This window comes from Caretta caretta, chromosome 27 (genome assembly GCF_965140235.1).
Source record: "Caretta caretta isolate rCarCar2 chromosome 27, rCarCar1.hap1, whole genome shotgun sequence".
Lineage (NCBI taxonomy): Eukaryota > Metazoa > Chordata > Testudines > Cheloniidae > Caretta > Caretta caretta.
Genome location: NC_134232.1, coordinates 14,891,096 through 14,911,316, shown reverse-complemented (window position 1 = coordinate 14,911,316; position 20,221 = coordinate 14,891,096).

Sequence of the window (20,221 nt, the reverse complement as noted above, 5' to 3'; positions counted from 1 at the left end):
CCACCCCATGGGCCGGATTCTGCAGCGTGAGTCTCCGGTGTATTCCGGGCCAGGATTTAGGGAGACCCCCATGTGGTGACGCTGGGCAGTGCAGGCTGGAAGCTGGCGAGCCAGAGGGGACCGAGGCGCTGTCAGTATCCAGCAGCCTCGGTAAAGAGCCCTCGTTGTGTCCCTTCCCTGTCATGAGACAGGCAAGAGAAGCGAGTGGAATTTGTGCCTCTGTGCTACGCTGCCCTAGAGAACTCACCTTTGCAATTGCAGCTTCCTTCCATGCCGCACCACTTCCACATCTGTTTCATTTAAACCCACCCGGCAGCCTGGATACATGATTTATACAAAATCTTTTCTGTTGGGGTTTTTACAGTGCAAGTCAAGGCACCTCTTTCGCTTTTCCAGCCTAAGCGACTCGGCGCAGAGTAACTTCTGTCACATTTTAATTACTTCTGCGTTATCATCATTCTCCACGGCTAGGAGCCATGTGGCTGTCAGATTTCTCCTCTGCTACTTGCCTACATTAAGATACAGAATACCTCTCCTTTTGGACCTGAGTTAAATTGCACAGCTTGGGCGAGCCATAAGACTTTCTGCAGCAGCTCATGCAAAGTGGTGAACGCTGCTCTGGCATAAATAATATCCATTTCTTGCTACTGGAGGGATTGACAACGTCTGAAATTGCTTCTTGCTAATTGGACATGATTGCTCAGAATAAAGAGCTCTTTGCTGCGCTGGAATTGACAGTAACGAGGAAGTGCATGGAGTTCAATCTGCAGAAAGAAGAGGCCAGATTTGGCTTTGGGGAGGATTGAAAAGCCATTTCTTTTCACCTTCCTGTCTGTCTTGAAGGATGGCTTGTGGCTAATGTGCACAAGACAGCTGGGTTCAATTCATGGCTCTGCCACAGAACTCCCTGGAAGCCTTTTGGCATGTCACTTAACTATACAGTGCCTCAGTTTCCCTTCAGCAAAGTGGAAATAATCTTCCTTTCTCCTGCACTTTGTGTGTCTTGTCTACGTGGACTGTAAAGTCTTTGGGAGCGGACCCATCTGTCACTAGGTGTTGGACACTGGGGGGCCCTCATTCCAGGGGCAGGCGTACTCCAGGGGCTGCTGTGATAAAAAAAATCATTTCTCTTCATTCAGGAGCATTTACACTTAATTTTACCCAACACGTCTTGGCCTGTTCTATATTAGCTCCATGGCTAGCGCTTTCTGAGTGCCCAGAATATCCACAGTCTGTCCTAATGTCCTGCTGTTTCTAACGTCATGAAATAACTCCTTTCACTCAAGGAAAGCGTTCTAGGGAGGGATTTCTGCAGCCTGGTGAATTTTCAGCCATTTCACTCTTTTCATGGCAATGCAGTAGAGGAGCCTGATAACAGCAATGACATCTTTAAATGCTATTAAAAGCTCCTTTGTGTAGCAGCCAATGTCACCTCTAGCCCCATTTCAGTTGCCCTCAATTGCCCCGTTGCAGAGTCTCCCAGCTGTCTGATCACTTGACAGTCAATGAATAGGAACATGAAGCCATTAATGAAGTAAACTGCCGAGTAAGCGGTTTCCCCTGGGTCGTAGCATGCTGGGTTTGATGTTTGGTGCTTTGACAGGGCTGGAGGAGTTCCTTTAGCAGCAGGAAACGTGGTTTGTACCCCAGCCTGCAGCTTGCAAGTAACAACCTAAAAACCGACATACAGATTGAGTAAATGAGCAGTCCTGGGAGTCTCACGGAGTGGGAGTTTTCACTTCCTGTCCTAAACTCTTGCATAGGATAAGTGTGTGGTATTGTTGTTGAAAAGCTGTCATGTTGCCCCCACCCCAGAGGCAGCTGCATCTTAGTGATGTATAGCAACGTGTGTTGCCCTGTGTTGTTTTACGGTGGAAGGCTGTAACTCAGGCTCAGAGACTTTAAGGCCAGAAGGGACCATCGTGATCTTCTTGTCTGACCTCCTGGACATTGCAGGCCACCGTACCTCACCCACCCGTCCTGCAATGGATCTCTCACATCTGCTGAGTTACTGACGTCCTTGGATCTTGGTTTAAACACTTCAAGTTACAGAGACTCCACCATTTACTCTAGTTCAAACCAGCAAATGACTCGTTCCCCATGCTGCAGAGGAAGGTGAAACCCCCCCAGGGTCTCTGCCAATCTGACCTGGGGGGAAATTCCCTCCTGACCCCTCGTATGGTGATCGATTAGACCCTGAGCACGTGGGCAAAACCCACCAGCCGGACACCTGGGAAAGAATTCTCTGTAGTAACTCAGAGCCATGCCCTACCTCCAGCCGCTGGAGGTAATTGCTAATACCATGCTGCGGTAGGCAGCCTCATCACAGCTTCCCCTCCAGAAACTTCTCCAGCTCAGTCTTAAAATAACTTAGTGCTTTTGCCCCCACTGCTCCCCTTGGGAGGCTGCTCCAGAACGTCGCTCCTCTGACGCTTGGAAACCTTCGTCTAATTTCAAGCCTGACCTTATTTGCCGTGAGTTGCAGGGTGGCCAATTAAATGAAGGGGGATTTGCTAAATTAAATTTTGATGCCCAGTGTGTAAATTGCAGCCATTAGACTTTAACCTCCCAGCTTCTATGTAGCAGCTCTGGGTTTGGCTCACTTCTCTGGTGGTGGCTTGCTGAAGCCTGGGCTGCAGATATCTTGGTACCCAGCTCTGTTGCAATCTCATCATCTCATTGGGCTGCAGGAAGTTCAGTGCCTGTGAAAGGTGCTGGATTAACAGCTCTGCAGGTACGGCGCAGACTGCAGCTGGGGCCTATGCCCCGACTCCTGGATGGGAGGCCTCGCCTCTTAGAATGAGAGCGGGTTTCCGCCTCCACCGGCCGCGCGAGTCCACTTAGAGCCCCCTGTCCCCTTCAGGCCGCATTACGCTGTGGTGCTGCGTCCAGTGCAGGGTGGATTGCTGTGCTGAGGGCAGGCACGGGGCTGCACAGCTGGGGAGAGTCTTGACCTGCCTGGGCCCATTTCTAGTTGTCTTTTGCCCTCTGGGATCCACGTAGCCAGAGCCACATTCTGCTCCCCGTCGGAGTGCTGGGCAGGCTGGCGGAGAACCGTCAGGACTGTCCCAGCGTTAATTGCTTGCCTTTCTACGATACCTTGCTGGAAGGCCGTGTAGTCTGGGGCATGGAGTCCTGGACAGGGAGTCCGGAGACCTGGGTTTTAGTCCCAGCTCTGCCTTTGACCCTGGGTGGTGCCATGCCTCAGTTTCCCTGGCAATGTCTGCATGTGAAGCCCCATGTGAGATCTGAGCATTATTAGCAACGTCTTGTATTTTAATTCCATTTTATCCCCGGGGAGTTGGTTTGGCAGCTCAGCATCCTCTGTCCCTTTAAAACCAGTGGCTGAGTTGGCATGTTAGCAGCTCCGAGGGAGGGACCCAAACTCCTTGCGCCTGTAAATTATCATTAAAAAAGGAATCTAGGTTTACTCTGCGGGGAACTGGCTATTTCTGTAGCGGGAATGGAGCTGGCCTCCCTGACATTTTCTTAGCCCTGAAGGCAGGAGTAACCTTCAGGAAATAGCAAGCACATTCTGCTCCACTCACCGCACCAGCTCAGGGGTGAGGCTCGGGAAGCGAGAGCGGCATGGCGATGGAGAGGCATTGCACAAGAGCGGGGTGGGCGGGACGTGCAGGCCACAAACCAGGGAAGCTCGGCATGTACCGTGCACCCTCCGTGCATCACTTGTTTTCCCCCTTAGAGTCACTCTTCCCCCTGCCCCCACAGGACCCACCGGTGGGTTTTGACTGAACTTTGCCAGCCCCACCCTGGTGCAGCCCCAGCTCTCTGTGCTCTGTCTCCCTGTAGAGGTCTGAATGCTATGCCCTTGCCCTGATGGAGCTGGCTCTCCTTGCTCGGGGAGTGTTCCTCGATCTAGGGGTCATGGGTTCGATTCCTGCTCCCAGCAGGGGATGTGCGGGTACTGCCGTGCACTTGCAGGCGGCTCCCTTTGCCAGCTGGCACAGAAGGGCCCACCCCCTAGATGGGGGTTGTGACGAAGTGGGACTGTTCTTAATGTTTCCTCTGAATAGTGTGGGGGTGCCTCAGTTTCCCCTATGCAATTCTTAAGTATCTAGGTGGCGGGTAAGGGTGCATGATCATTGCACAGCCCTAGAGGGCAGGTGTGTGCAGGGGTCTGGACACAGAGAATGGCCGACACCCTGTTTCCTGGCAACTGATGGCCTGGGCCCTTCCCCCCCTGCAAGATGAGAGCTAAAGGGTTGGAGAACAAAGGAATCAGGTGACCTCCTGGCCCGGGAAAGGGACAAAGCCCAGAGCAGGGTGGGGCTGGAGAGAGTTTCAGTCTGGGGCTGGTTGGAGACATGGAGTGAAGGGCAGACGTGGTTGTCTGGCTCACTGCCCCCCAAAATGGACCCGGCTGAGGGGTCCTGTTCTCTGCACCTACAAGCTCTGAGTTAGACCATCTTCCTGTCGTCTAATAAACCTTCTGTTTTACTGTCTGGCTGAGAGTCACGTCTGACTGCGGAGTTGTGGGGCAGGACCCTCTGGCTTCCCCAGGACCCCACCTGGGTGGACTCGCTGTGGGAAGCGCATGGAGGGGCAGAGGATGCTGAATGCTCCGAGGTCAGACCCAGGAAGGGGGAAGCCGGGTGAGCTGTGTGTCCTGCAGACAGACTTCCCCAGAGTCCTGCCTGGCTTCATGGGGAGCAGTTCCAGAGCATCGCCCGGGGACTCCGTGACAGGGGTCTAGTGCTGGGAGCCATCCTAGGCCTGGCAGGAGTGCAGGGATTACCATTGTAACCAGCTCTGCAAGGGGAAGTAGCTCTACAGCGCCATGTCCCATGGGCACCCATCCCTGGGCAGCTCAGGGGCAAGAACACTGCCCTGGGAGTCAGGAGCCCTGAGCTCTCCCCTTGCTCTGCCACTGACCCTTGGGCATGTCACTTCCCCTCCTGCCCATTGTCTGCGTTTCCCAGCTCGGGTGTAAGTTCCACAGGGCAAGGCCTGTCTCTTCCTCTCGAAAGGAGGGATGGCCCAGTGGATAGGGTGCCAGCCTTGGAGACTCAGCTTCAGATCCCTGCTCTGCCAGCCTCTCCCTGGGACCGTGGGCCAGTTGCACAGGTACAACGAGGCCCTGATCTCAGCTGGGGCATTTAGGTGCTACAATAATCATCCTTCCTACAACTCAGTTTCCCTGTCTGTAAAATGGGCATCCGTCTTACTGCTCCAGCACTGTCAGGCTTGGATTCCTGGGGGCGGGCTAGAGAAGGGTGAGTGACAATGGCTGCGACATTCTGTGCGCCTGACACATCCTTTGAACCGTGGGAGTCTGGCTAGGAGGCACCCTGGCCAGGTCTCTGGGCTCATGGCTGAGTTTCCTGGGCACAGGAGCAGTCAGCCAGCGGGTGACCATATACCTCTGGGCCCTGGAGGTGAAGGGAGAGCTAATCCCAACGCTGCGCACACATGCCAGCGTTTGGGAGGTGGACAGGGAGATGGGCTGATTTTAATTTGCAAGTGTAATTAATTATGACTAATATGCCCATATGCAAATAGGAAGTTACCTTGCGCATGCAAATGCCAGTGGCTTGGACAACGACCAACAGGCTCTTTCTGGGAAAACAGCGAGAAGCAAACGCAGAGTAAATGATGCCTTGATTGCTGGCCCACGAGCCGAGAAAGGACCCGGCCGTACCATTCAAAAGCCCTTGCTGGGCGGGTTCCCAGCTCCCACGTGAGCAATGGCAGCAGCTGGCTCGGCGGGGGTCGGTGCTAGATCGAGCGTGCACAGAGCATGGGAAAGAATTAGTCGCTTTCTTCCAACACTGAACAAGGGGCTTTATTGGAATGAGAAGACCGGGATGATCCGAGAGCTGGCCTGGCCTGTTTCGCTGCCTAGGAGTGCAGTGGGTGCTTCCCAGCCTTTCTCATACCCGGAACCCGTCCCCTCCAGCCAGGGTTCCCTAGTTAGCAATATGGCAAGGGCAGGGTGGGCAGGACCCTGTGCGACCCTAGGGTAGGCCGGTCCCTAGCCCCCACTGCTGTCTTGCTACAGGCCTCGGCCATGTGGGTCCTGCAGTCAGAGCAGACTGCAGCTTTGATCGTGCCCGCTGGAGTACCAAGAGCAGTGACGCGCGGCAGCAGGGGCTGGCTGCCCCAGTGTGTGCCTGAGGTCCCAGGTGGGGCTGCTGCTGTGACTGGAGCCAGCTTGGGTCTGTCTATACCTGCCACGGTCACCCCTCGGAGCGCCCTTAAAGAGACAGCGCTCCCACTGAGCTCTGCCAGGGCAGCTGGCAGTGACAAAAATAATCCAAATGCAGCACTCCCGATCAGGCAGATGAGCCAGGATTAGCCCTGGGAGCAGGGATCCGCCGGCTCTTGATGCGGACGGAAGGGCAGGCTGGAGGTCAGCTCTAACGAAGTCGCCGGTGTTACTGATTGTATGAGGGAGATGTGGCCCTGGCCTCCCCAGGGCTCGATGCCAGGGGTGGCTGAGCTTGGAATGAAATAAGTAGAAGAAGGAAGGTCTTTGGCCCCTTTTTGAGCAGCCTGCGAGAGAACCCCGGCGTCCTGTTAGCTGTTCCCACCCCCCTGCTCTCCCTGGGGCAGTGCAAGGAGCAGCCGTAGGGCTCCGCGGGGCATTGCATGGGCACTCGGTCTGGTGTGCCTTCGCGTGCAGGGCGCTGGGTGAGAAGTTGCTGAATGTCAGGCCTGCCTGGTGCAAAGGGGGCAGAGGGTGACTGGACAGAGCATGGGGGCCAGAGCCAGCCCCAGGTGCAGGAGACAGAGGAGGGAGGGGACAGAGCAGGGGGCAGAGGGGAAAACCTCCAGATGATGTTGTACCCCGCAGAGGTTCACGTTAGGGCACCCGCTGCTCTGAGTCAGCTAGCAGGGGCACCCGCTGCCTCCCTTCTCTCCCCAGCATAGGGGTGAATGGGGGTGTCCGTGTCTGGAGACTGCACCGACCCCTCTGTGACCCTAACGCAAGGCCTCCAATAACCAAGGCCACTGGCATCGCCTGGTGACCTGCCCCTGCGGCTTTGCCTCCCAGACGTGAGTCTGTCGCTCCCCAGCGCAGATGGCATCAGTGACAGTCACTGACATGGTGCTTGTCAAGCCAACCTGTCCTCGGCTCTCACCACCTGGCAGGAGCAGCTCATCTCCCCCGATGCCGCCGTGAGTCCTGCTCCCTGCGATCGGTGCACGGAGAGGAGGTTCACCGAGGCTGGAACATGGGGCTGAGAGATCCTGCCCTGATGCTGGGGGCGGCAGGACGCATGGAGACCTGCTAGCCGACGCCCGCCCCTCCTCGAAGGGTTTTATGGCAGAGCCGTTCCCTTTCTCAAGCCAGCTTGTGAACTCAGCAAACAACCGAAGTAAGTTTGTTTGATGAGAGCTGTTTTCCAGAGCTATGTTGAGTGGCGTTAATCAGTGTCATCCCATAATTCTTTACTGATTGCCTCTGTGATACGGGGCTGGTAACGGCTTCCAGCGGGTCTCTGTGACCACCCGCATCCTGGTCCCGTAGGGCAGGTCTGCGTATAAAGCTGACCTTGCTGCTGTGCCAATAGTCAGGCGTCTCCCCTCGGCGTCGCTACCCCACTTCCCTGAGAGGCCGTAGCCCTGCTGCTGGGAGAAGTCTCCCCTCGACTCAGCCCAGTCTGCGCCGGGGCTGCGGTCGGTGAACCTGCGTCGCTCCGGGGTGCGGATTTCACCGGCGTGTTTCCAGTACAGACCTGGCCTCCGAAAACCTCTGGCCCTGGACACTGGTGGCGGCCGGAGCAGTTAATGAGGTAGTGAGTGCACCAGCTGGAGAACCCAGGAAGGGAAGCAGCCAGCCTGAAAGCTAACCCGGGGTGCAGGAAAGGAGACTCCTCGTCACTGCAGGGCCTGTGTGCTGCTTATTCACCCACAGGGCTCGGCGCCCGAGTTTTCCTGGAGAGCCTGGCCACAGCCTCCCGGATCCGCCTTGCTGTAATTTTGCCTGTGATTGTTGTCAGACTAATCGGCCTATAGTTATCCAGATCATCCCATTTACCCTCTCTAAATATTCGCTCCGCCCCAGCTTCCTGGAGGTCCCCCAGTGTTCCAAGATCAACCCCCCGCTCGAAGGTTAACAGGGGACTAACTCCCAGGCCCTTCCGCTAAGCACTAGAGGAGCAAACCGGGTGTGTCTCCCCTGGTTCTGTGTCACGTGGAAGCAGCCCCAGTCCATCCAGCCTGCCGGCATAAATATTTATATCCCGATGCGGTGCTCTTCTAAATATAAAGCTTTATCTGGGATTTCATTTCAATGTTAAGTGTAGATAATTTATTTATAATTAATGTAGACATCAAGTTCCAGCTTCAGAGTGCCAGTGAGCTTTCATTTATAATTGGAGGTAAGTCGGAAGGCAGCGGCTGGGCCTCTTCTCAGTTTCATTTTAATTTTTCCTTCTGCAGGAGATGATGATGGCGCAATTCGGCACTCGTTCAAGGAAGCACAAACTCCCCTAAAATAACAATTTCAGGGGGAGTGTGCAACAGAACCATCTTGTTCCTCTCTCTCTCTCCCTTTGATAGGTCACAGCTTTCTTCAAAGTGTTGTTCTTCCTTTAAAAAGAAAAGTTGATTAAAAATTAAAACCACTTCTCAGTACAATAAAATTTACTCCCTGCAATTATGTGAGGGGGCTGGTTATCTCGCCTTTTGTAGATTTTAATTAAAAGGTACAACAGAAGGAAAGAACGACCTCCAGCAAATAATAGAAGCGGGGTGGGCGGGACGTGCAGGCTACAAACCACAAACCCATTTGTAACCTGAGGGTCTACTTCTATCCCCCATTAAATCAATAAACACCCAGTTGTTCGAGGAAGGGGCTGTAACAAGATTGGGGGGGGGCGTCATTACGGACACTCAGCTGGACACGTGGCTTTTATGCTCTGGCCCATGGATTTGATCCTGGACTGGCGAGGGCCTGCCTGCCTTCCCCTCACTCCTCAGGTATTCCCGTTGCCGGGAGCGGGGCTGCTTGCAGAGTAGGATGTACTTCAGCATGAGCCAAGGGGTCCGAATCTGGCCCTTTAATTATCCTAGGCCATACAACTTCTCGCGCGAAGGAGCCGGAGTCCTGGGACTAGAGCGCTATCCTGTTGCCACGGGTCAAGACGTCTTGTAAAGCCCACAGCACCCCCAGCCAGAGTGCTGTGCCTGGGGGAGTGGAGCGGGGTGGGGGGGTCAGTGTGCAGACCACCCTGAATGCTTGTAGTCTGTCAGCACGTGGAACCGCGTGTGCAGACGGTTGGAGCCTAGCGGCAACGAGCCAACGACTGGAAGCGCCTTCCCCGCAGCACATTCTCATGCAGCAGCAGACCAGAGAGGCTTTTTCCTTTCTTTCTTTTCTTTAATTTTTAAACAAAGCTAATAAAGGGATGATCAAAGGATGCTCAGCACCCAAGCTAAAAATAGCCTGCGCATGTGACAGGGGTGGAGAGGGGACCCGCCAGGGTGAGCAGTGCCAGGGTAACTGTGTAAACACAGCAGTCGTTGCGCACAGTAATCACGTTAGGGCTTGATCGTCCCTGTCACTTATGTTTTTTTAAAAATCCGGTCTTTAAATTCCAGGTTCCTTAACGCGGCTGCATTTTCTGGGCATGCTGCCCCCTTGTGGGAGGAGACTGGGATGCACCTTCTGAGTTGGGTTTGGTGGTGTTTGGACAAAGGTCTCCTCGGGTACTGTTGCAGGCTCCGATCCGCACGGGTGGACCCCTGCAACTGCAGAGAGCCGTGGGGCCAGCCCACACAGAGCTCTTTTGGGTGACAGGAGCAGGCATGGCTTCCCGCTGCCCGGTGGGCTGTCTAGTCCCGTATCCTACCAGTCCCAGCTGCATTAGAGGAAGGTGAAAGAACCCAGCAGTGATGTGAGAACCTTCCCTCAGGGAAAAGCTTCATAGATTCCCATTGTGATCGTCCAGGTGATCTCCTGCAGAGCACAGGCCGGAGACCTGCCCCACAATAATTCCTGGAGCAGAGCTGTTAGAAGCACATCTCATCTTGATTTTAAAATGGCCTATGATGGAGAATCCACCATGATGCTTGGTAAGTTGTTCCAAAGCTTAATTACACTCGCTGTTAAAAGTTTGCACTTTATTTCCAGTCTGAATTTGTCTAGCTTCCACTTCCAGACATTGAATTGTGTGGGACCTTCCTCGGCCATACTGAAGGGCCCATTATTAAATATTTGTTCCCCATGTAAGTACTTACAGACGGATCAACTCACCCCTTAACTTTCCTTTTGTTAAGCCGAATGGATTGAGGTCCTGGAGTCTGTCACTGTAAGGCAGGTTTCTAATCCTGTAATCATTCTTGGGGCTCTTCTCTGAACCCCTCGAGTTATCAACACCCCTTAACAGACTAGTCCGAGGTCAGCTGAACCCCTGACACAATGTTTGTGTATGACAGTAGCACTTAGCAGCCCAGTCATGGAGCTGGACTCTGTTGTGCTAGGTGCTATACAAACCAGAACAGAACAATGGTCCCTGCCCTCAAGAGCCATTGCAGAAGTGCCTGGATAAAAGCAGCGCTGTGGCAGGGAAAGACGAACCATTGGACACAAGGGACGCTGCTTTATTTGCAATTCCCTCTTCTCGTTTTGTACCCTCCCCTCTGGGACAATTTCCTGCAGGAGCTGGTACAACTATTGATGGCCTCATCAACCAGGAACATTCAAAAATCATTAATCGCTCCCCCCCCCCCCAAAAAAAAAACCACACAAAACTGGCTTAGAATCATTAGATTTTTAAAAAAGCAAAAGCTGTTCCATTCTTTCCCTGGCTTTGTGGTTCCTGCACCCACGTCAGAGTCACAAGATTTTCTCACCAACCACGAGGGCAGAACCCCACTTTTCAAACAACGAGCGCTGAGCTTTACATGCAGCCCGCGGCACCCAGCAGCTGGGCTCTCACGTCGTGAGCATCGCAGTCAAATCGCTGGAGTTGGCAGCATGGCCCGAGCCCCATCGCAGCTGACGAAGTAGCAGGCAGCTTTGCTGGCTGGTCTGTCCTGGGGGACAGGAGTGGGGGAGTGGTCCCTCTGTACCGCGGCTAAACTTACAGCATGTGGGAGCTGGGCCTTGGCTCACTCTGGACAGGACCAGTTGAGCTGCTTTCCTGCCCAGCCCAGAGAGCTTAGAGTGAGACCAGATGAGCCGGTCCTAGTGTCGAGCCAGAAGTGGAGCCAGCGGGTAGTGGGGGTTGCACTGTGCAGCAGGATCGCAGCCTTGTTACAACCAAACGGCTTTGCAGAAAATGCCATTTGCAAAAGGGGCTGCTTTCAATGGAAAAGGTTTCATTTAAAATGCTTTGCCCAGCGCTGCTCTCCAAAGCCCTGAACCTGCAAATGTGTGCTCATGTGAGTAACTTCATCTCCGAGGGACTTAACAAGCCTACTCCCAGGCAGAAAAGGTAGCTTGTGTGTAAATATTTGCAGGAAGGTCTAAGGGTTAGTGTCTGCCACTTTTGCACTGAGTTGCAAGCCCTTAGTCTTCAATACTGGCCCTGCTGGGTCCTTCTGTGGTCCCGGCATGGTAGTGACTGAGCACCGTGGACTCTCCCAGTGCAGGGCTGGTGAAGTCAGGGATTAAGAGAAAAAAATTACTGGCTGGAGGGTAAAATACTTATCATGCAGCTCAGAACAGCCAATCAGGACACAGTGGTTTGCATACTCAATTTGATTGGTTAATGTTGTTCCGGAGTTTTGCATTGTCCTACAAGTTGAACAATGGCAATTTACTGATTAATCATAGAATCATAGAATATCAGGGTTGGAAGGGACCTCGGGAGGCCATCTAGTCCAACCCCCTGCTCAAAGCAGGACCAATCCCCAATTTTTGCCCCAGATCCCTAAATGGCCCCCTCAAGGATTGAACTCACAACCCTGGGTTTAGCAGGCCAATGCTCAAACCACGCATGATTGTTTTCAAACCTGTGTCCCAGGATTCCTCCTGTGAACAATGGGACCTCATGGAAGGGCTCTGAGATTTAATTAAGAATCTGCAAAGCCCTTGCGTGGAAGGGGCTGTCTAAATGGAGCAGTTTATTAGTACTGGTTTTTATTACCCCCCTTACAAAACGCAGACCTTTGCCCGGAGCACGGCTTGGGTTTCTTCTGAATCCAGATGGCATCGTACGCCCAGACATTTGTCCATTTTCCTCAGAGCGGGCATCTTCCCTTGGCAGAAAATGCATCCTGACCTGCTCGGCACTCATTTCTGAGTCTCGTCTGCCAGGAGCCAGGTCATTCGCTCATTCATCAAACGGACACACATACATGGGAGCACCAAGATTATGCAAATGTTTGGGGTCAGTGTTGTCTTGTCAGGTTCCAGAAGCTTTTATGAATGCTAATGAGGTTGCCCCGATGCCCTCTCCTGCCTGGCAGAGGACGGAGAGAGGATTTTCTGTCCTGGTCCACATTTCGCACCGGATCATCCATTTCCCAGCGCCAACCCTGCAGCTGCCTTTTCCGTCCAGAAGGCCAGAGCCGCATCTGCGCTCCAGGCGGCTGGGCTGTAACAGAGGATGCATCGCCTGGAAAAGCTGTGCTGGAGTTCTGTATGGGTCCATATTTCTAGGGGGGCTCTTGGCCATCTCTAGCTGCGCTCTTCTAACCAAGCATTTCGAGGCTTGACCTGTGTTTTTTCCCCCACCCCCTCCACCTCCTCAGCCCTTCCCACTCAGGAAATACAAGCAAAAGAGAAAAATAGTCTGGCACAATGGGGCCCTGATCTCGGTCGGGGTCTGGACAGCGCCCGGTCCGACGGGGCCCTGGTCTCGGTCGGGGTCTGGGCAGCGCCCGGTCCGACGGGGCCCTGGTCTCGGTCGGGGTCTGGGCAGCGCCCGGTCCGACGGGGCCCTGGTCTCAGATACCACATCTAGGCAACAGTGAAATACTGATAGGGAGATGGCAAGAGGGTGCTGGTTTGTGCTGTTCTGGAGGGTTCAAGCTGATCAATCAGAGCTCTTCGTTTACTCTTTAAACCAGAGTGAGCTGCGTTGCTGCAAATCGTGTCTACACTTAGGTTTGCTCTAGCTCAGCTCTGTCAGTGCAGCTAAAATCCCGGAGCAGACGAGAGCCTAGCAGTGACTTAAATCTCTTGGGATACCCACTGCTCCCAGGGCACAGTTCGATTCCTGATAGCCAGGCTTTTCTTGGGGGCATCTGGGCTGTGCATGGTGGAGCTGCTTTGGTGGATGCGGGAGAAGCTCCAGACATAGGGCCCGATTCAGCAAGGTACTTGGGCATGTGCCAGACCAGAAGCGTGGGAGCAGGGATGTCAGCTCCAAAGGGACTTGAGGGGCTTAAGCACCTGCTACAGGGAAGCCAGGAGCAGGGTCCAAAGGGGGCTGCTTGGCCCGGGGTATGGCATGGCCTGACCGGTGCTGCTGAGATGGGCGGCCGGGAGGCTGCAGGGTCTGTGGGGAGGCGAGCAGGGAGGATGGATTTCAGAGGCTGAGAAGCCCAAGGGAGCAGAGTGGGTTGCGGCGAGGTGCCGGAGCTGTCAGCAGGGACAGAGAAGGATGATAGATCAGCTGCTGACTTTGTCGCTTCCCCCGCGTGGCGGCAGGATTGATGTCGCTCGCCCAGCGCCGTCCCTGATGGATGCCGGCAGTTCTCACCTTGACAGGGTCAAGTGTTTCCTCCCATCTCGCTTCAAGGGCCTGATCCTGCTGCACAGGACGGTGGCTCCCTTCAGGATCAGGCCCTTGCCCTTCGTGTGCCGGGGCCCTGTTCTCTGCTGCCTGGTGTCTCTGGCCAGCCCTTTGCACCAGTGCCAGGCAGGCATGAAGGGCCGTGCTCTACCCACTGGGTTCGGTCGCAAAAGGGTATTTGACCTCTAACCTGGGGCTGCTATCAGGGGAACTGTCTGCATCATGCCATCTGTCCTTCCATTCATCATGGCAACCCCTCTTTGTTTCCTCTGGCATCTGCCCCCTCCCTCCCTGGGCACCCCCTTCAAGAACTTTCCCCAGTGCTCTGGGATGCTTCGTTCTCCGTCCTCTGAGCTGAGCCCTGTCCCTGTCAGCAAGAGTTATGCTGCAGTAACTTAAGGCAGACAATACGGAGTCTAACGAAGATGGGCCTCTAAACGGGGGCTATTGATTTGCCGTCACTCTGACCCCCACAGTGGGTACGGGCATGGACGGAGCAGCGCTGCCCAGCCCGATGGGCAGGGCTGGCTTGCAATGGCAAAGGGATGGCCTGGCATTGGTGGTTTATCTGAGCAATTAAATCCCCCAAAGGGATTGCGCCCAACCCCCTTCTCCCTCCTCGAAAGACACTAACCCTCCTGATCCAGATTTGAAAAAGCGGTGAAATCTTGCCGGGCTTTGCCAAGGGTTTAATTCCCTGCCAGCGCTGCTTTCGCAAGCACATGGATGACTCGACGAGCAATTACAGGCTTAGCAGCCACTGCTGGGGTGAGGCAGCTCTTCGGGGCTGCTTGGTGGGGTCGAATGCAGCGGTGCAGGAGCCATTGTGGCTGCTGGGACTGCCTGGCCCGCTGCTGCCCCGGTGGAAGAGTGACTCTGGCTGACAGGCAGGGTTGTGCAGTGGGTAGGGATCTGGCCCGACAGTCACATGCTCTTCCCGTCTCTGCTACTGACCTGCTGGGCCACCTTGGGCCCCTCGCTTTCCGTTGTACCGTGTGGAGCTGGGAAGCTCTTCAGCACTGGGAGTGACTCGTCCCCTGCATCTGAGGCCCCGGCTTGGTACCCCGAAGAGTCAGGAGGCCGTCGCCTGGATACCAAGGCTGAGCAAACGCAGCACTTCCCTCGGAGAGAGGCCTGGAAAAAGAAGAGCAAAGTTTTCGGTGTATTTTGGCTAATGGAAATATTTGAAACAAGCTGATGGAGGGAGCCCGGCTTCGCTGACAGGACACCTGGGTTCCAGTCCTGTCTCTGCCGCTGCTCTGCTGGGGACCTTGGGCAAGTCCCTTCCCTGCCCCGTGTCTCAGTTTCCCCTCCCACCCTGGGTCTATCTGGTCTATTTCCGTGGTAGGCTTGTCAGGGCAGGGACTGCCTCTCGCTCTGTGTCTTGGCAGCGCCCGGCCCGAGGGAGCCCTGCTCTCTGTGTGACCACTGGGTGTTACTGTAATACAAACAACGTTACTAATAGTTGGAGCCAAGCAGGCGCCTGCGAGGAGGGATGGCGTGGGGGTGAGACCCTGACCCTGGGCTACTCCAGCCCTGCGTTCAGCTTCTGCGTTGCCACAGGTATCCCCCTGGGGCAAAAGTCACTTACTGCCTCGGGACCTCAGGCCCACCTGTCCCATGGGGATAACGGCCCTCGGCGGGGGGGCTGACAGTCTAACCATGTGAACGACTGGGAGGTGCTCGGATAACTGTGGAAATGGGGCTAAGTAGCTAAAATAAAGAGATTGTGCTAGGTGCTGGACAAACTTAGAGCATAAGACAGCCCCTGCCCTGAAGAGCTGGAAATGTAAAAGCTTTTAGCATTCAATCGTAATTCACCGGATTAATATCGGGGAGACAGCAGTTTCCAAACTGCGTGGCGAGTTATTTCTCTAGCCCAGTATCCTCCGCCTGGTGCGAGCCTGCCTGGTGCGAGTGGGCCAAGCATCGGGTTTGGCTCTGGCGCAGGTCTTGGCATCAGGGAAATGCTCCCTTTGCGAAGTGAGCTCGGGGGCTCCCTGGCACCATCCCAGTGGGCTGCACCTGAACTGCAGATCTTGTGCAAAGCGCAGCTGGCTTTGCAGGGCTCTTCTTGGGAAAGGAACGTGTATCTCATGGATCATTCACACCGTACTGCGCTGGCAGCCCCAGCCGCGACTCTACCAACGCTGCGATTTGGTGTTTGAACACATGTTCCGCGCGGGGTGGACGTGCCCTCAGTGCTCCAGCAGCCGTGTGCTGGGAAGGAAATTGCCCGGCTTTCCCCCCTCCTGGCAGCATGAGGTTTGCGCTGCTCATCCATGGAACTCGTTGACTCTGCAGAGAAAAGTCTTTGGGATCAGAGCCTGTTTTAAAAAAATGACTTAAATGAAAATCTGTCTCTTCGCCAGCTGTCCTAGCTCCCTATGGAGGCTCCGTGATTGTGCTCCCTAATTGGGTTTGTATAGATGTCTGGATGACATTTTTAAAGGCAGGTGCATATATTTTGCCTGCAAAATCTCACCCGTTTCTAGTCTCAGGATGGTTAAAAGTCCAGAACTGGGATCAGGACTCCTGGGTTCTGTTCCCAGTTAGGGCACCATCTGGCTTTGTAACCTTGCACTGAACCTTCCTGTGCCTTGGTTTCATGTTGTGTGAAATGCTGATAATGATTCTGACTGGCTCTCGTAGCTGGCTTAGTTCATTCTTAGTAAAGTACTTTGAGATCCATGGATGGCGGATGCTATGGAAAACAGCAATGATAAGAATTGCAGTACGGCAACAGACCTGTGGTCCATCTAGGCCAGTTCCCTGTCTCTGACCATGATCAGCACCTGCTGCATTAGAGGAAGGGCCAGAAAACTCCACAGTTATGGGATAACCTGCCCCTAGGGGGAGTTTCCTCCTGAATCTGTCAGCTGGATGTCAGCGCGTGCCCTGAAGCGCGGGGGTTTAGCTGCTGGTTGAAAAGTGATTTTATTTCCCCGTGAAAAATTTTAGTGAAAACAAAAATGTTTTTTCTCAAAAAACGGTCTTTAAGTTTTTCAGGGTTTTGCTGAAAACCAAAAATGTTAGTTGTCAGTAACCAAAAATTCAAAACCATTGCCAAAACCTGAAAAAAGAGAGAGAAGATTTTTTAATGAAAAATGTTGATGAAAAGAAAAATATTTCTGCCCCAATTTCCATCTAATCAAAAAGCCATTTTCCAGCCAAAAGAAGTTCCAGTGGAAAATGTTCAAGGAGCCCTATTTATAACCCTTTGAAAGGTCTTTCTTGTCCTTAAAAAATCCTTATTCTGATCATTCTGGATGTTCTCGTTACCCATAGAAACGTCCTCTGCTTTTCTGAATCCTGCTAAACTCAAAAAGGGTTTTCCTTCAACTTTTTTCATCAGCTTCAACTTCAACTTGTCAGCAGGGCCTGTGTAAAATTTAAAAATATCTCACTTTTCAGCTGCCATTAAAACGCTGATTTCTGCTTCTAGTTTGAAAGTTGTTTTTATTTATTGGACATGGTTTTCAATTATAACTCCATGCATGAGAGGGAGGATAAAGTTTCAGCTTTAACAAACAACTGCTTGTTCCCAAATTTAAATGATGTTTTGTGCCGAGCCTGCAAAGACAAACCAAAATCAAAAGATTTTTTTTAAAGAATAAAAGCGTATGCCATTTTGGCACTGCACTGCTGCACAGCAAAGATACTGCCTTCTGCGCTGTTTAAGAGTCACCAGATACAAGCTTGCAAAAGAGTTTTCCTTCCCCTGCCTTTATAGAATCCTTTTATTTCCTTTTAATGCCAAAAAAATTCGGGGGTGAGGGCTTTGTAAGAAAAATATAACAAAGGATTTTGGTGCAAGTGGTTCCTCCATTTGGTAAAACTTCTCCCAACATTTGTATGCAGCGGAGAGGCCAATAAGCAGGGGCTGGGGAAATGAGTTTGTTTTAGTTGAACGATTGTGTTTAGTTTTGGAACAATCCGCAGTGAACCTGGAGGGTTGATGGAGTCCGTTCGCAAACTGCTATGCTGCAAATGATGTCATAGGAACACGCTGAACGAAAGGCAAAAAGAAGAGGCGACACCAGCAAGATGAGAGGACGATGATGAGATGGGTCCTGTTCTTATTGCTTTGCTTTGTCGCTACGCCCTATGCTTTCAGTGCATAGTTTACTGGACAGCATTGTAAGGGGCATTTGAGTTAGCTGAGGCCAAATCGGGAAAGTTATTAAGCAGACAGGCAAAAGGATTGCAAAGTCAGCAATATTATAGAAATGTTTTCCTGACAAATTTAAATAATAAAATTGGTTTGTGTTGAGCCCTCCCTCACAGAATCATAGAATCATAGAATATCAGGGTTGGAAGGGACCTCAGGAGGTCGTCTAGTCCAACCCCCTGCTCAAAGCAGGACCAATCCCCAATTAAATCATCCCAGCCAGGGCTTTGTCAAGCCTGACCTTAAAAACTTCTAAGGAAGGAGATTCCACCACCTCCCTAGGCAACGCATTCCAGTGTTTCACCACCCTCCTAGTGAAAAAGTTTTTCCTAATATCCAACCTAAACCTCCCCCACTGCAACTTGAGACCATTACTCCTTGTCCTGTCCTCTTCTACCACTGAGAATAATCTAGAACCATTCTCTCTGGAACCATCTCTCAGGTAGTTGAAAGCCGCTATCAAATCCCCCCTCATTCTTCTCTTCTGCAGACTAAACAATCCCAGTTCCCTCAGCCTCTCCTCATAAGTCATGTGTTCCAGACCCCTAATCATTTTTGTTACCCTTCGCTGGACTCGCTCCAATTTATCCACATCCTTCTTGTAGTGTGGGGCCCAAAACTGGACACAGTACTCCATTTGAGGCCTCACCAATGTTGAATAGAGGGGGACGATCACGTCCCTTGATCTGCTCGCTATGCCCCTACTTATACATCCCAAAATGCCATTGGCCTTCTTGGCAACAAGGGCACACTGCTGACTCATATCCAGCTTCTCGTCCACTGTCACCCCTAGGTTCTTTTCCGCAGAACTGCTGCCTAGCCATTCGGTCCCTAGTCTGTAGCTGTGCATTGGGTTCTTCCGTCCTAAGTGCAGGACCCTGCACTTATCCTTATTGAACCTCATCAGATTTCTTTTGGCCCAATCCTCCAATTTGTCTAGGTCCTTCTGTATCCTATCCCTCCCCTCCAGCGTATCTACCACTCCTCCCAGTTTAGTATCATCCGCAAATTTGCTGAGAGTGCAATCCACACCATCCTCCAGATCATTTATGAAGATATTGAACAAAACCGGCCCCAGGACTGACCCCTGTGGCACTCCACTTGACACCGGCTGCCAACTAGACATGGAGCCATTGATCACTACCCGTTGAGCCCGACAATCTAGCCAACTTTCTACCCACCTTATAGTGCATTCATCTAGCCCATACTTCTTTAACTTGCTGACAAGAATACTGTGGGAGACCGTGTCAAAAGCTTTGCTAAAGTCAAGAAACAATACATCCACTGCTTTCCCTTCATCCACAGAACCAGTAATCTCATCATAGAAGGCGATTAGATTAGTCAGGCATGACCTTCCCTTGGTGAATCCATGCTGACTGTTCCTGATCACTTTCCTCTCATGTAAGTGCTTCAGGATTGATTCTTTGAGGACCTGCTCCATGATTTTTCCAGGGACTGAAAACTCCTCTGCTGGAGTAGGAGCACAAACCTACCCCAGGGCCGCACTGCCATGGGGGAACCAGCAGACGCCACTGGCTGGGTTAGTTTCATGGTCTGATGATTAGATGGCAAAGTCTGACTTAGACGCTAAGGTCCTGGGGTGGGGGTGGTCTCTTTGTTCTGCGTGTGTCCAGCACAGTGAGCCCTGGGCTGTAACTGGGGCCCCTCTGATAATACAAACATTTATCACCCAAAACTCAAGTCAAGGGGAGTCTTGGGTTCTTCTCCAACTAGCCCAGACCTCATTAGAGGCAGGTCTGAATATAAAAAAGTAGGATTTTTTTAAAAGGTGGCAGATTATAGGAAATTAGCGCACTGGCTTTTAGCTTTAGAAACTCAGACTTTGCAAGGAGCAAATTCAGACACCAGCTTCTCAGAGACTCAGCACCCACGACTCAGCTCCCACTGAGACACTGAAATACACGGCCAGATTTTCCTAAGCTCCCACTGTCAGACTTTCGGGGCCAGCTCAGCGCTCTCTGCTCTGATGTCACCTGCAAATCTGGCCTCTGATTCTGGGGCTGAAATGGGAGCTGAGCAGGTCTGAAAGTCGGGCGTGGACTGCGGGTGCTTGAGCCCTTCTGAAAATCCTGGCCACAGAAGGGACTTTCTCAGAGCAGCGCCGCTGAGCGGAGAGGTTAGAGCATCTTGTTCAATCCAGGTTATAGAATCATAGAAGGTTAGGGTTGGAAGGGACCTCAGGAGGTCATTTAGTCCAACCCCCTGCTTGAAGCAGGACCAATCCCCAATTTTTGCCCCAGATCCCTAAATGGCCCCCTCAAGGATTGAACTCACAACCCTGGGTTTAGCAGGTCAATGCTCAAACCACTGAGCTATCTCGGTTCGGGCTCCTACCTGGGAGTGCTGTGGCCAGTAAGTTTCTGTCAATCTCCTGGTC